Genomic DNA, 17,978 nt, shown 5'->3' on the forward strand with positions numbered 1-17,978 from the left:
AACACAGAGATGTTAGAAATAATTTTTTTCGGTCTCAAGGGCGTAAATAAGCGGAACGAACTATTTGCGGAAGTTGTTGAAGCCAATTCGATACACAGTTTTAAATGGACGTGTTATCAGAAAAAGAAGTGAAATGCACCACTGCCTTGAACTAAGGATGATCGAAAAGGCGGGGCATAAGAGCAGAAGCTCGACCCTGCTAGCACATCTAGGTGACCACACACACACACACACACACCGAACCTGTCCCCAGAGGCCCACATCAAAAGAATATCATCAGCGGCATATGCTAGACTGGCCAACATAAGAACTGCCTTCAGAAACTTGTGTAAGGAATCTTTCAGAACCCTGTATACCACTTATGTAAGACCAATCCTGGAGTATGCAGCTCCAGCCTGGAGTCCATACCTAGTTAAACACAAGACAAAGTTAGAGAAGATTCAGCGGTATGCCACCAGGCTCGTCCCGGAACTGAGAGGATTGAGCTACGAGGAAAGGCTAAAGGAGCTGAACCTCACATCCCTGGAAAACAGAAGAGTAAGGGGAGACATGATAACCACCTACAAAATTCTCAGGGGAATTGACAGGGTGGACAAAGACAAACTCTTCAGCACGGGTGGGACACGAACAAGGGGACACAGGTGGAAACTTAGTACCCAGATGAGCCACAGACACGTTAGAAAGAATTTTTTCAGTGTCAGAGTAGTTAATAAATGGAATGCACTAGGAAGTGATGTGGTGGAGGCTGACTCCATACACAGTTTCAAATGTAGGTATGATAGAGCCCAGTAGGCTCAGGAATCTGTACACCAGTTGATTGACAGTTGAGAGGCGGGACCAAAGAGCCAAAGCTCAACCCCCGCAAGCACAATTAGGTGAGTACAATTAGGTGAGTACACACACACACACACACACACACACACACACACACACACACACACACACACACACACACACACACACACACACACACACAAGGGGAACAATGACAAACGCACCATTCATCAGAGGTCTCCCCTCGCTAGTGTCACCTCCCCCTCTCACACACCTCTATGTTCTCACTCACAATTTCAATACTTTTCCCCCCAAACCATATATCATTGTTTTTAATGTTGTCTGTTCGTTTTATATGCATTTTATTTAGGTTTTCCCCTGTGTTTTTCTATTTGTTTTTGTCAAATATGTTTATCTCATCTTTTGCATAGTTTTCGGTCAATTTCATTTTACGATTTCTGCATATTTCTTCAGTTATATATATATATATATATATATATATATATATATATATATATATATATATATATATATATATATATATATATATATATATATATATATAAGCTCTGAAGTTAATTTACCAGTTTATTGGGCCCTGCGGGTTTCAGTAAGATGCAGCCTAATATCTTCAGAGGGACAATAAAAGGAAATAAACAAACTCAGCAATATATATATATATATTTTATGAATGTGTGAGCTTATAAGCGCGGGTGGTGTGTAGAGTCTCAGTTCTTTCTTAGTCTTGTTGACGGTAGAGCTTAATATGAAGTACTTATGCTATGTCAACCTTACAATTGTCGCTGTGTTAGCTGATTAGACATAGTTATAACGAACTGATTATACCTCCCTGCCTTCCTGTTTCCCATGTCTGACTGCCTGCCTTCTTACCTGCCTTCCTACTTACTTTCTCGGGGATATTAATTAGTCTTGGACAGTTTACCGCACTTACAGGAGGATAGGAGGCTTGCCTCCAGACATTGACCTTCCAAATACGAGACTAGGAAGCTCATCTTTCTGCGACATTGTGACAGGAGTGAGCCCAACGTCCTGTATTAGGCAGGTGCCCCCGGCCAACCACACACACACACACACACACACACACACACACACACACACACACACACACACACACACACACACACACACACACACACACACTAGCCTCAACTTTCCTGATAAACAAACGAAATTCATTGATATTTATGAAGTGTTGCCCTCGCGTGCGTCCGCTAATACCCAATCCCAGTGCGGCCTCTCCTTAATTATCGTGCCTCTCTCTCTTTTTCTTTCTCCTTGGTCTCTGTCTTTCTGTCTCTGTCTCTGTCTCTCTCTCTCTCTCTCTCTCTCTCTCTCTCTCTCTCTCTCTCTCTCTCTCTCTCTCTCTCTCTCTCTCTCTCTCTCTCTCTCTCTCTCTCTCTCCCCCCCTTTTCTCGGTGTCATTTTGTCTCCCCCCCTCTCCCTTCTCTTCTCCTTGGTATTCTCTCTCCCTCCCGCCCCTCCCACCACCTTTGTTTACTTCCTCAGCCTGGGGATTGGCCGCCCTTCACCAGTAATCCTTATTCCCACTTTCATCCACCTCTTTATTATCTCCTGCCGCTTGTTCCATTTCCTCAGTGGTTCTCTTCTCTCTCTCTCTCTCTCTCTCTCTCTCTCTCTCTCTCTCTCTCTCTCTCTCTCTCTCTCTCTCTCTCTCTCTCTCTCTCTCTCTTTCTCTCTCTCTCTTATCTTTTCCCTTCCTTAGTATTCTCTGTATATTTTTTGTGCCTCTTGCTTTATTTTATTCTCATATTTATCATATGCATTCTTTATCATATTATTATCATTATTATTATTATTATTCTTTATTGAGGATAATTTAAAAATCAATTTTTTTTAATCATTCATTTTATTTTTTTATTTATTTGCATGTTTCTTTGAATTCTTTGCTTTGCTAAAGTGTTATCAGTGTTGCATACTTCCCTCGTTCTTATCCAGCTTCCTCGTGTCTTCTCTCTTTTTGTTTTCCTTAATTATTTACTTTATGTTTATTTATTCTATTATTGTTCTCTCGCAGTTGTCCCTTTCTCTCTCTCTCTCTTCCACACTTTCTCTCTCTCTCTCTCTCTCTTCCACACTTTCTCTCTCATTCTCTCTCTCTTCCACACTTTCTCACTCTCTCTCTTCCACACTTTCTCTCTCTCTCTCTTCCACACTTTCTCTCTCACTCTCTCTCTCTTCCACACTTTCTCACTCTCTCTCTTCCACACTTTCTCTCTCATTCTCTCTTCCACACTTTCTCTCTCACTCTCTCTTCCACACTTTCTCTCTCACTCTCTCTCTTCCACACTTTCTCTCTCTTCTACTCTGATTCTCTCTTCCACTCACTCTCTTCCTCTCTCACTCATTCTCCTCATTTCTTCCAGTTTATTTTCAGCGTCACTTCCTGTTTAATCCTTCCTTTCCCCTCTCCTCTTCCTTCTCCTTTTCCTCTCTCATATTTTTGTCTTCGCACATCTCTCCTTCTGCAACACCATTGTTGTTGTTGATGTTGTTAGAGATTCAGCTACTGGGGAACAAAAAGTTGCAAGTAGCACGGTCTATGGCGAGCCCGTAGTGGACTTACCTGGCACAGGAGCGGGGCTGTAACTTGTGTGCTGTGTGCAGCTACACTCAGCAGTTGGTTATCAACTGCGCAGCTGTTGTTGTTGTTGTTGTTTTAGATTTAGCTACTCAGAAGGAAGTGTCCATGTAGCACGGGCTAAGGTGAGCCCGTAATGCACCGCCGTTATTACACCTCTCTCTCTCTCTCTCTCTCTTGTACCCCCCCCCCCTGTTCTCTCACCTTGCCTGTCTACTTCCCTATTCCCTCACCTTATCTGTCTACTTCCCTCTCCCTGTTTATCCACCTCTCTCTTCTCTCCTCAATCTTACTTATTCCACTTTTATCTCTACCACTTTCTTCTCTCTTCTTTGTCTTCCCACACTTTATTGCCTACCTTGTTCTTTTTAAACTGGCATTCCCTATTACTTGGAGCCCCCTATTACCTCCATCCTCCACCACCTCCCTATTTCCATGACCCCCCCCCCTTATCATTTCCCCATTAATAGGGAGCCGGTCGGCCGAGTGGACAGCACGCTGGACTTGTGATCCTGTGGTCCCGGGGTCGATCCCGGGCGCCAGCGAGAAACAATGGGCAGAGTTTCTTTCACCCTATGTCCCTGTTACCTAGCAGTAAAATAGGTACCTGGGTGTTGGTCAGCTGTCACGGGCTGCTTCCTGGGGGTGGAGGCCTGGCCGAGGACCGGGCCGCGGGGACACTAAAGCCCCGAAATCATCTCAAGATAAACCTCAAGAAACCCTACCACCTCCTCGTTACCATAAACCCCATTCGTTCATAGGCACCAGTTGCTAATTCCTCATAAATAGGTGATGAGGTGAGGGTTCCCAGGGATGAGGAAGTGAGTAATAGGGATGAGCTGCGGTGAGTATAAGGTAGTGTTGTGGGAGGGTCATTAGGTTTACGGGCTATTCATGCCCGTGAATCTTCATCAATCGGGTCATTAGGGAATGGGAGCACCATCATGGTCAACAAGCAGCATGAGAGATGTGGCAACAAGACTTATGGGGAGTGTTGCAACAAGGACTATGAGGAATGATGTCGCGGATATCGTAAATGTGCAAGATATCTCAGATATCGTAAATGTGCAAGATGTCGCGGATACCGTAAATATGCAAGATATCTCAGATATCGTAAATGAGCAAGATGTCGCGGATATCGTAAATATATGGCTAACGGCAATGGTTGTAAGTCGCGCCACCAACCGAACACCGCCTAATCATCAGAACACTGACATCCATCCACCCGAACAACGACAGCCATTCGAAGATGCTCTCGGACGTAGGTTCGAATCCTCGTCACGGCCCTTGTGGATTTGTTCAGAAATACGTCCCATTCACCTGGGTTCTAGGAGGCTCGAACCCTGAACCCCCCTTCCCCACACACACACGTGTGTGAGGCTGATAATCTACCGAGCTATTGAGTAGCTTTAATAAGGAAAGTTTCGAGTCTCCTAGTGCACATGAATGGAATGTTTATTTCCACCGAAGTGTGGATAATGAATCCTTAACTTCTGAGTCAGTTATCGACACAAGAGCTACCATCAACAAACCGTTTGTACTCGAGCAAACATCAACTATTTATAAACCGGGTTAAAAATACGATCAACGGGAGACATCTCCCGTCACGCAGGGTGCAGTCGCACCTCCACAAATCTCCAGTATCATCTATTGATACTGGAAATGGCTCAAAAGGGCCACCACTTATGGGCTATTCATGCCCGTGCCACCTTTTGGGTGGCTTAATCTTCTCTCTCTCTCAATACGATCAGACAGTCCCCCAACCTCACTTCAAGGCGGCCCAGGTCCCCAGGAAGACCTGGGGTCTAGGGGTCCACCCGACACAATCGCGCTACACAATCTCTGAACCAAATAATTTCGAGATGGTCTGTGTCCGACCCAATCCCCCGCACGGAGGATTAGGTCCCCTGTCCATGCCATCAGCCGCGCGTATAAACGACTGAATCCTGTTAGCTCGATGTTCGTCCGGTGATGAGCTTGTAATCCAATCACCTATAACGTAATGATGACGAATGTTGGGGATAACTCGAAGCGTCACGAGGCGTATCTCACTGGTGGGGATGGGTGGTGGGGGATGGAGGGGGCTGGTGAAGATCATGGGGCGGTGGGGGGGGGGGGAGAGAAGGGGGTCGAGATATTTGTTGGAGGATGGGGTTAAGATGTGAGTGATGGGGGGGGGGGGAGATAGAGGAGTGGGTTTTGATAGATGTTGAAGTGGTGGTGAAGCTGGTAATTGCGGAAAGAGTTATTCAACCTGAATACTTTTCCCTTATTTCACAGACGCTGCCATTCAGTTCATTTAGAGCGGTAACCAGCACACACACACACACCTGTGCTCTATCCCACACAAACAGAGCCAGAGGCTCTATCACTACGTGTAGTGTAGTGGATCACTGAGCACTCAACCAAGAAGGGGGTGCATTACATAATATACAGGTCCAGTATCAAGCGCTTCAGTGTTCAGATAATACTGACAGAGCTCAGCCTATCTCAGCCCAGGGGGTCGGAAGTCGGTCAATATGGGTCATCATGACCACTAAAATATAAAATAAAATATTAAGAAATATCATGGCCACTATGTAAAATAAATAACCCACGATAATATGGGTTATCATGGCCAATATCGGTTATCATGACCACCTTGCTTTTATTAGGTCAATATTTACACGTTTCACGTATTGACCATGATGTGAATGTCTAGTAGATCTTTGTGTATTTGTTAGTTCAGTAAGATTTTCATCGAACATTTGTTTTAGCAATATTAATATTTACTACTGGTTTGTTACAAGCTGTTTTTGCAAGCATGTTAACAGTATCATACTTTGAGTGGCCAACAAGTAAATTAATATCATATCTGCTTATAAATATAAACACAAGAACTCTTGAAAGGCAAAGTATATTATTCCACCGCCTGTGTATTATATAAATTCAATGATATGTTCGGTTTGAGTAGTATTAGCCCAGATGCTGGCGATAATGGGGACAAATTTTGACGAGGGTGGTTGAGGTGGTGTATATATATATATATATATATATATATATATATATATATATATATATATATATATATATATACTAGTTGTTAGGTAGATGTGAGGTGCTTCCCTATCACTCACTCGGAGAGCTGAGGTATATTATTATTATCTTTATTGACAAAATTAATATACAGTTTTGTCTAGTCGGAATAATTCAATTGGCCTTTATTACAATGAGGCTACTGCTTATATTCACTGTCACATTAGACAGATTTAAACACAGGTTTCATGAGGTTATCATCTACTTCATCAGATATCATACATATCAAATTTATGATTTTGTAAATGCAACTTTCTATTGTTCGCAGCCACAGAGGACATAATTGGAGTCATAAGAGACGTACCTTAAAAAATAAAATACTTTTCTCCTTCGAGGTATATCTGTTTATGCGCAGCCTACTGTTTTTTGTGCCCTGAGTATTTGTAGGTATTTTGACGTTCGAGTTATATGTCGTATCTCCTCATGAAGTTGTAGATAAGGTGGCTTCCACGACTTGTTCTCCTTTCAGTGTATTTCCGTTGATAACCAACACAGGGTTGGATTATTTCCTCGCGTTTTGTCGATTAGTGAGTGTGTCTCATCTATGTTTCTTGTTTAATTTTCTCTCAGTTATATAGGAGCTATCCTTGTCCATCTTGTTTAATCTCTTTTGAATATAGTGATCATATTCCATCTGCACTTTTCCTTCGCTAGATTTATTTGATTAGGTTGTTTTAAGCTGCGCCCCATATAGCTTAATCTACCTCATTAGGCTACTGACATGATGCAAACCTCGGCACTGAAAAGAAAAAAGCTTCATTGTGTTTGTCTTCCACAACATTGTCTCGTATTCTAGGCTGTGGAAATTACTTTGAAAGTGTTTATTTGGATTCTTAAAGATGGTTCATGTGTTTGCCACCTTCCCATAGTGACGTCAAGGTGATCCTATTTATATAATCTTCTGGTGGCTCTGCTGGAGGTATATTGTATTCCAGCTACTCTCTCGTAACCAATTCCTGCTACCCAAGAGGTGGCATGGGCATGAAAAGCCAGTAAAAGATGGTTATTGTTGTTTTAGATTTAGCTATTCGGAACAAAAAGTTCCAAGTAGCACGGGCTATGGTGAGCCCGTAGTAGAATTACAGCCCCGCTCCTGTGCCAAGTAACTGGAAAGAGTGATTAATGATTGATGAAGATTAAGCCACCCAAAAGGTGGCACGGGCATGAATAGCCCGTAAGTGGTGGCCCTTTTTAAGCCATTACCAGTATCAAGAACTGATACTGGAGATCTGTGGAGATGCGACTGCACCCTGAGTGACGGGAGATGTCTCCCGTCGACCAAATGGAGGAAAGAGTGATTGATTGATTGATTGATGATGATTAAGCCACCCAAAAGGTGGCACGGGCATGAATAGCCCGTAAGTGGTGGCCCTTTTGAGCCATTACCAGTATCAAGAGCTGATACTGGAGATCTGTGGAGGTGCGAATGCACCCTGCATGACGGGAGATGTCTCCCTTATGAATGTGTTAAGATGAAGATGAAGCAACCCAAAAGGTGGCACGGGCATAAATAGCCCGTAAGTGGTGGCCATTTTAAGCCATTACCAGTATCAAGAGCTGATACTGGAGATCTGTGGAGGTGCGAATGCACCCTGCATGACGGGAGATGTCTCCCTTGTGAATGTGTTAAGATGAAGATGAAGCCACCCAAAAGGTGGCACAGGCATGAATAGCTCGTAAGTGGTGGCCCTTTTGAGCCATCACCAGTATCAATAGATGAAACTGGAGATCTGTGGAGGTGCGACTGCACCCTGCGTGACGGGAGGTGTCTCCCGGACCAAATGGTGAGGAAAGAGTGGCGGAGAAAGTCAATATATAAGGAAAGAATGTGAGGTGAAAGGCGAGAAGGTAAGATAAAAACATAGGAGTAAATAAAATTGAAGACGTAATGGCGACGAGAAAGAGGAGAAATAGACAAAATGATATAGCAACAGAAGATAAATAAAAGAGAGCCTAGTTGGGGAATAACAGCGTAGCTATGTAAAATGAATTGATAATTAATACTGCCTCGTTCACACTGCAGCAATCATGGAAAACTTATAGACCACCTACAACACTTGTGTCTGGAAATCAATGTGTAATCTACCACGCACGTTACTAAGAGCACTGTGTCCCTGGGGTTAAATACTGGGACATGGATACATGAATTGTCTAGAGATTCAATATTTTTGCTCGCAAATTGCCACGAGGACTCCACAGTCACACCTTGTAGGACGATAATGGGGGGAAATAGAAGGCACCTGGTTCAAGTATGTTTATTGAGATAAGAAAGAAATACATCTCAAAGGGATAGAGTAGCTTAGGCTATGTCTACCCCCCGGACACCTGGTTGCAGGGGACAAGTACACCTACACGCTAACGGCTCAACAGGCCACAGTTATGGTGACAAGCGTACGACCGCAGCAGTTTACCATCCCCTGAGGACCAATCACACAATTGCAGACTGGAGTCTAAACCAGATTTTGGTACCAACAGTTTGAGAGACAGACCCATGCAGCTTATTGTGGGCAGGGTCGTTGTTATGGTAGAGGGCAGCAGCAGCAGCAATATATGGCGGTGTGTACTAGGCTATGAAACGAGCCCATTCAGCGGAAAGTGGCATAGTTGAGTGCGCTCGACGCGTTACTCTTGTATGCCTTCAGGGTGTTTGTGGATCGCAGACTCAACAGGCTGCACCACTGCCATCCTGGTGGCTACAATATCCCCCAAACAGTTACTTATTTGATTCAGTTAGGCTTTGAGGATCAATCTTCACGAAGGAGAGCAGGTGTAGATTGCTTTTCTTTCAATTAACAGAAAGACTGATGTACGATTCTGGGTGAACTCAGTCTTCAGGTAAACTTGACGAACCAAATGATGAGAAAGACGCTTGGGGTTTGAGCCAGGATCTAGCTAGGTAAACCTTGAATGCCTCCTCAAATCAGTTTTGGGCCAAGATAAAGCCTTAGATGCTTATTGGTTGGTAAATGACACTATTCATAGGCGGGGAAACTGGACTTTAGGCTGCCTCTGCTTTCCCCCGTGAAATTATATCTTGTACTGACACTCAGAGTCACTAGACCCCCATCAGGTTAATTTCAATTAATACACAAGTGATCGTTCCCATCACGATAATTAAAGTCTCGATATTTAGTTTAGTTGGGCCGCGTGACTTGTGGAGATCTCTTTGCTTGTGTATAATTATATCTAAGCATGCTTTCATCCTAATTTGCATACGTTGCTTCTTGATTGCGGGAACAGTAAGTGAGAAGGAGAATCTCCCCCTTGTCACAGTGACTGTGGGGCAGGTGTTGGTGATTGAAGCAGGTGTCGACTGTTGCTCCGGAGTAATTACTCTCAATACTACTGCTTTGTTATTCTATGTTATTCCTCTCGCAGGTCCCCTTGTGCCGCCGAAAGCTTTAGTAACGATCTCTGAGCTTCCTCTACAGACAAGCGCGCGTTCATTAAAATTTACTACACACACACACTTCACTCCATCAAAATAAAAGCACAATTTTCAATAACTAAAACATATAACACAAAAAATAAAAATCCATGAATAGCTGGTGTTAAAATATACATGAAATAAATCATCTCATCCCCAGCAAAAATGAAATGGCAAGAAATAATTAAGTCCGGAAGTTGTGATCCCGTAAAAGTAGTGATCATTTGTTTACGTTTGCGGCCATGGCGGCGAGGCGGCCGGGCCTCGCCCGGATCTCCCGCTAATGCAAGGGTCTCGCCTCTCTGTTTATCTGCCACAAAAACGTTGGTCTTTATGCATAAAATCCTGTAATTGAAAACTGAGAACGACGTGACGGTGAAGTAGGAGAGGAGATTATTGGCTCCAAGCTCCACACTCAAGAGATATGCAAGACCAATATGGAGGACTCTCGCTATGGTTGTCGCGTGTGTGGTGGCCTGCCTTCCCTTCCCACGGGGACCTCAACATGTGGTGGGGGCTCCCGCGGGGATCCTCATCATGTGGTGGGACCACATCATGTGGTGGGCCCACGCTGGGACCTCATCATGTAGTGGGCTCCCGCTGGGACCTCATCATGTGGGAGCCTCACATATTGGGTGGCAGGTGTTTGTGGGGAAGGTGTGTGTGTGTGTGTACTCACACACTTCTCCAGATATAAAAAATAAATACGAAACATTAAAAACTTTGTAATTCCCCAATAATGAAGGTCGCCAAGTTGTATAATGATACATGAGTCTTGTTGTATAACGATACACAAGTCTTGTATAATGACACAAGTCTTGTATAATGACACAAGTCTTGTATAATGATACACAAGTCTTGTATAATAATACACAAGTCTTGTTGTATAATGATACACAAGTCTTGTATAATAATACACAAGTCTTGTTGTATAATGATACACAAGTCTTGTATAATGATACACAAGTCTTGTTGTATAATGATACACAAGTCTTGTATAATAATACACAAGTCTTGTTGTATAATGATACACAAGTCTTGTATAATAATACACAAGTCTTGTATAATGATACACAAGTCTTGTTGCATTCTAATCAATACAAAGAAACTTAGCGAAGCAATTTCGAGATAATAATATCGGAAGAATAATAAAAAAAACAAATGTAAAGTATCCTTACTTAAAATTCTTGATAATACAAAAAAATTATATTTTTTTTTATTATTTTACTATTAACAATATTATTTATAAATACAATAATATTTACACGTGATATTTAGGCCATATATATATTTTTTGTACTCAAAAACAAATTATACTTTGGAGCTCTGAGAGCTTACATCAGTAATATTAATTCTTCATGTGTTTCACCTCACATATAAACAACCCAACACCCATTTTTCAGGATTTCCATATAAATGGGTGCAATTTTTCCTGCATCCTGTGTGTGTGTGTGTGTGTGTGTGTGTGTGTGTGTGTGTGTGTATTTACCTAATTGTGCTTGAGGGGGTTGAGCTCTGCTCTTTCGGCCCGCCTCCCAATTGTCAATCAACTGATTTTTTTTTACACACATTTTTCTTGCACACATGTGTGTGTGTGCGTGTATGTGTGTGTCACTGTTTTTTATTATAAACCAAACTGCCAAAAAAACATAAACCCCAAACACGCTAGCCTCTATAATACAAAATGGCCGCCAACGTTATTGATAGGGTTAAAAAAAAATCATCAATTTGCAACTAGAAAAGCAATACAAAAAAAAAAAAATAAAACAGCAGCATATCCATTTGCAACCCCTGCAGTAAGCCCTCAAAATGTTCAATATTTATAACATATCAAACGAAAATTAAATTACGAAAAAAAAACGCACGCATATTTCTGAGTGATATAGAGGCTAGTGTTTGAATGGTGTCCCCCCCTCCCTCCCCCCCTCTTCCTCTTCCCCCCCCACCCCACTAACAAGACCCCCCCCTCTCTCTAACCCCTCACACCCTCCCCCCTCCCCTCTACCTCACCCACACACTAATGCCACCAATTTTAAAACTTTGATTATGGATCCCGTGTGCATTAAAAACGTCAAATCTTTTTAGTATTCATCGCGTTTTGTTTATTTTTTTGGGGGGAGAGTGGGGGAGGGGAGAGTGGGGGAGGAGGGAGTTGAGGGAGGGGAAGGGTTATTGGAGGGGGAGTTAAGGGAGGGGAGGAGTTACGGGAGGGGTAGTTAAGGGAGAGGTTAACAGAGGGAAGGGAGGTATAAAGGGAGAGGGGAGATGGACAGCCGAGGGTAGGGAAAAATGTGGGAGAGAGTGGAAATAACAACGCATAAAACGGTGTGGAGGCTCAGCGGTGTGAGGGAGCGTGAGTGTAGGGTGAGGGAGCGTGAATGTAGGGTGAGGGAGCGTGAGTCCAGGGTATGGGAGTGAGCGTAGGGAAGAGGACGCATCTAGAGTGAATCTAGAGTGAATACAGAGCACAGTGATCCCTAAACGTTTTTGTCCACACCTCAAAATTTCAACCCAATTTCCCATACGCCTCAAATGGTGCCTATTCCAACTTTGTGGACCATAAGCCCCCCCCCCCTTCCGTTATCTTTACTTAAGGGCCACTAACCCTAGTCGCCTCGGCGAGGACAGGAAGCTGGCGGCTTGTCGAAGGTCCTTCCCCCCCATTTACCTTGATGATATATAACATACAATTATAGAAAGTATTTCGAAGAAAACTGGACTTGTTTGTTCCATTTCATTCAATTATATTAATCTCATTTGTTGAATTAAGAAAGCTACCAGTGCCTATTTAATTGAAATTAATGAAAATATGATGACTGTTTGCTCGGCCACGTGGGGGGGGGGGGAGGGGGGGTTGTAGAAGAGGAGGGGTCATGAGGGGCTGACCCCCCCAGGTGGGGCGGGGGCAACGAGAAGAAGGGAGTCATATAGGTGCAGGAAGGTCACTTATGTGTACACTCGAGATCATTATGAGGTGAAGGTGACCGTCTACACCTCATGACACATAATGACACATTTAATTTCCTATTTGCATTAGGTTAGGTTAGGTTAGACTGGGTTAGATTAGGTTGGGATAGGTTAGGTTAGGGTGGGTTAGATTGGGTAAGAATAGGTTAGGATAGGTTAGGTTAGGCTGGGGTTAGACTGGGTTAGATTAGGCTAGGATAGATTAGGTTAGGGGTGGGTTAGGTTAGGGTGGGTTTGCTTATAGAGTAGCCATGACGTGTTGGGTGCATACTTTTCTTAGGTCTTATGCCCCCACTTGTGTCATCTTGTGGACGGACCAACAGGTTCTGGTCTCTCATAAGACGAACATAAGAAAAGGTATCTACAAAAGGCCTATTGACTCATACGAGGCACCTCCTATCTATATCTATTCAAACTTATTTTTTTTATCTCTCTCTGTTAAAGACTAAATATACCTTTAATTTTAATGGATATTTTTATAATTACTTATTTACTTTAATGGACATTGTATATTTCTGTGTTGGAACTGTTAATATGAGTTAGGGCAGAAGTATATGTATATATGTATATCTTAGCTAATCGTGGGCAGAAGTATATGTATATATGTATATCTTAGCTAATCGTGTAAAGCGAACGCCTTTCGACCATTCCTTCAGTTTGTCCATGTCTTCTTGAAGCCTCGTGTCATCCTCTTCTGTCTTAATCCTTTAAATTGTACCATTTCCTTCAAGTTCAAGTATGTTTATTGAGACAAGAAAGAAATACATCTCAAAGGGATAGAGTAGCTTAGGCTATTTCTACCCCCTACCAATACCATTTCCTTGTGCAGGCGAGGAGTCACAATAACGTGGCTGAAGTATGTTGACCAGACCACAACCTAGGACTTGAGAATGGTCCAGGACGGACCGAAACGTCGTCGTCCCTTCACCTTCTAGTGTGTGGTCTGGTCACCATTTCCTTGTGTTCAATAGTGTGCCATTCATCTTTCTTATCACTATTCCCACTCCAAGAATCTCCCATTTCTGATTCTCATTCTACTTCCATCCCATTAAGGTACAATAACATTCCGTGAGACACACAGGTATTCCAGTTGATTAGTATGTGCCGTGTTGTTGGCAGATGATCCCATCTTGTTTTTTTTTTATTATTATTATTTTCTACCACAGACGTGGCCACACATTTACAATGCTAACCAGCATATATACATTTTCTTCTGTCCTCCATGGACAGGGTGAGAGATTTGTCAAACATACAGTCCAGAGATTTATTGAACAACCACAGAAGGTGATCGTAGTGCTTTTAAAATGTTAGGCTCAGCTACATACGTAAATACATAGATTTATGAATGCCCATCTTGGTCTGTGGTCCGGTGCAGCGCACATCATGCTGAGAATTTTTTATATTGTTTTTCTTCATGATGATGGTCACTAGGCTTGCGAAGGCTGACGCACAGTGATGCGTCGTAGGTAAAAGGCAACAGCAGAATTTGCTCACGTCCCTGGATGAGAATTGCGCTGAGAAACTTTAAGTTAAATAAATGTTTCTCTCTTAATAAGGTTTTCCAGAAGGTCGATGACACTTTATGGAACCCAGAAATGTCCTCTTCAAATTCTATGACACCCAAATTTATTGGATTTTCTAACCCAGCTCTACTTTTGAAATTTGACGTGTTTTAACACATATGTAAAATTATCTTACACTGAAACGTTATACAGTGTTCTTAAATTCTGAACGGCTGTTGTAATCTTTCGAACACTTTTTTCTTGAAGTATGAAAGTCTACATCAATATTATTGATGGACTGGTTCACTTCAATCAAATGACGGAACACGTCGCTCAAAGAGACTAACTTCGTCAGCCAAGTGGGATCGTTAATGCTATCAGCTAAGACATGTTCTTCTCATAAGAATATGTTTCGATCTGAGACTTTGTTAATAAATTTTGCGAAGGTCTTTCCTCGACAAAGCCAGCGGACTTTGGCGTGAAAGAACAGGTCTTGGGGCTCTGATCAAATTTATTCTTACACGGTATTTCAAACCCTTTAAGTTCAGAGGCGCTTGCTTTAACGAAGTTCAAGATGTGAATTGCATTCTTGAGCATAGAATAGAGCTTTAGCTGCATGTTTAAGCACAGAGTAGAGCTGTAGCTGCATGTTTAAGCACAGAGTAGAGCTGTAGCTGCATGTTTAAGCACAGAGTAGAGCTGTAGCTGCATGTTTAAGCACAGAGTAGAGCTGTAGCTGCATGTTTAAGCACAGAGTAGAGCTGTAGCTGCATGTTTAAGCACAGAGTAGAGCTGTAGCTGCATGTTTAAGCACAGAGTAGAGCTGTAGCTGCATGTTTAAGCACAGAGTAGAGCTGTAGCTGCATGTTTAAGCACAGAGTAGAGCTGTAGCTGCATGTTTAAGCACAGAGTAGAGCTGTAGCTGCATGTTTAAGCACAGAGTAGAGCTGTGGCTGCATGTTTAAGCACAGAGTAGAGCTGTAGCTGCATGTTTAAGCACAGAGTAGAGCTGTAGCTGCATGTTTAAGCACAGAGTAGAGCTGTGGCTGCATGTTTAAGCACAGAGTAGAGCTGTAGCTGCATGTTTAAGCACAGAGTAGAGCTGTAGCTGCATGTTTAAGCACAGAGTAGAGCTGTAGCTGCACGTTTGAGCACAAAGTAGAGTTGTAGCTGCATCCTTGAGCATAGAGTAGAGCTCCGACTGCATGTCTTGGGTTGCTAGACTCTCGATGCCAGGAGCAGTGTGCACAACAACGTTGAATCTCGTTAACTGGCAATGACAAATTAAATTGAACATATCACGCGCAGCGGAAATGCGCGTCGTTGCCACCTGCAGTGTCCTTAGCGCGAGACACTCCACTAGGCTTCATATAATCGACGGAGATCCGTCACAATTCCTCCACTCGAGGGTATGATTCTTGAAGAATTTGTCAACCAGTCTGAAGATGTCCTCGCCATTTGTCGCGGATAAAAGTGGATTGCATGCAAAAGAAGCATTCATTAATAATATATTCTCCTCCCTTGAACTGGGCGAAAAACCATTGGCTTAGGATCGTCTCCAATATCGACAGTCATCTGTTTGCTAGAAAAAAATGTATTTAAATTTTTTTACGGGGGTGTCAGAACGTGATCAAGAATATCATCAGAGATGAAATCAATTCGCAGTTTACCTGGTTGATACCTGGTTGATGGGGTTCTGGGAGTTCTTCTACTCCCCAAGCCCGGCCCGAGGCCAGGCTTGACTTGTGAGAGTTTGGTCCACTAGGCTGTTGCTTGGAGCGGCCCGCAGGCCCACATACCCACCACAGCCCGGTTGGTCTGGCACTCCTTGGAGGAATAAATCTAGTTTCCTCTTGAAAATTTGATACAGTTGATTCCATTTCAAGTTTTTCACAACTTCCTTTAAGCAAAGCGTCCTCGCCACTGAGAGGGCAAATATATTCAACATGAGGGAAATATATCCTTTGTGCTCCAACCTTAGGTAAATAACACATAAAATTGCTTAACTTTAAAAGTTTAATCGCAATTTGTACCCAACATTTCCACGGTAGCATTACATGGTGAATCATGCGAAAGTTTAACATGCTAATGTTATTTATATGGAAATAAATATATAACATTGGTCATATAAGGCACTATGAATTGGCAGAGTTCACAGGTAGCAGTGAAGTAGTTTTTATTTAATTCAGAAAGTCATTGTGTTAAGAAGTTCGCTTCTGTGGTGTCTACCAACTTTTCAATCCGTGTTTCAGGAACTATACATGGGGCTCTTGCCTCCCAGTCCACTTCCCTATGATTGATATTCCCTATGATTAGAAATTCTGCTTTCTATACGTGAACAGTAATTGTTGCCCATTGTATATTTGTAATAATTCTAATGTTCTCTTTCATATTACTATCTGGGGCCATGTGTTGTTTACTGGTGGGTTACACACAACTGCTAACACTGTTGTATATAGATACAGTCTGTATTTACATTTGTATCTACGATGATAAATTTCACAAACTTCCACTCCCACTTGTAGCCAACAGCGATACATCTTCTGCATTCTCCTGATGGTCTGGTGACGTCTGGGAAACACTGCATCAGTAATCATTACAAGTCATTTTGTCTCTACACAGCTATAAACATCGGGGGTCTGTTACTCATGTCAACTCTTTCTGCTCCTTTACTTTGCTGGAGATACAGTCAGCATATTAATAACAAACCTTCAGAATTTTCTTGGTCACTATAACTACTGAATCGCATATTGAGCTCCCTGGAAGGACTGGGAATGGGTAGCGAATCCCGGGAAGGAATAGAAATGATATGGGAGGAAAAATAAGATGAGGAAGACAGACAGAAAGGGGAGAAGTGAGAATAAAATTGATAAAACAGCCGTTGAAAATCTGAAAGCAGATGAAGACGGAGAATGAAGGGGAAGATAGAGAGGAGGGAGGATGAGAAGTGAGGAAATAAGAGAAAAATGGAAGATATGAAATGGGGGGAAGTAGAAAGTAGCGGATGTTCTGCAGGAACACAAACGGAGAAAGAAGAAGGGCATATATGATACTGGGAGGAGGAGGAGAGGCGGATATGTGAGTGCAAGAGAAGGAAGAGGTGGTGGGAGAAGCATAAGAGGAGGAGGAGGAGGAGGAGGAGGAGGTGCAGTGATGAATAGTGAAGAGGCAATTGTGGAGGAGGAGACATCCAATTAGGAGGAGGAGGAAGAACGGCTTGAGGAAGGAGATAAGAAGACTATCAGCGTAGAACTAGTAGCAAAGGGAGCTGAGGCTGTGTATGTGTGTGTGTGTGTGTGTGTGTGTGTGTGTGTGTGTGTGTGTGTGTGTGTGTGTGTGTGTGTGTGTGTGTGTTATACACTAATAATAGGAGGCAAATTTCCAAACGCGGAAAAAGATCTAGGTAGTTATACAACACAAAAAAGTCTATTAAACTGTCATTCTTCAATCACCTTACTCCTATTGTCTCATTGAAGTTACGACCTACTTAAAATATTCTTACAAGCTATATTCCGTCTTACTCCTTCCCTTCGACAGAGAACGTGTTCTTGAAAACTGCATTGGTCTTTTTTTTCTATGTAAAAAAACACCCGAGAAGACCACAGACATCATC

General features: G+C 42.7%; 1 protein-coding gene across 1 annotated transcript in view; it reads right to left on the reverse strand.

Annotated features, from left to right (window-relative positions):
• Window positions 1-16,394: 16,394 nt before the first annotated feature.
• Window positions 16,395-17,978, reverse strand: part of LOC138357984 (importin subunit alpha-1-like) — a 16,556-nt gene continuing 14,972 nt past the window's right edge. The window contains exon 14 of the mRNA XM_069315272.1: window positions 16,395-17,978. This exon is cut by the window's right edge and continues 256 nt beyond it. The gene's annotated coding sequence lies outside the window, so the exon portion shown is untranslated.

Source organism: Procambarus clarkii, chromosome 81 (assembly GCF_040958095.1).
Source record: "Procambarus clarkii isolate CNS0578487 chromosome 81, FALCON_Pclarkii_2.0, whole genome shotgun sequence".
In the NCBI taxonomy this organism is placed as follows: Eukaryota; Metazoa; Arthropoda; class Malacostraca; order Decapoda; family Cambaridae; genus Procambarus; species Procambarus clarkii.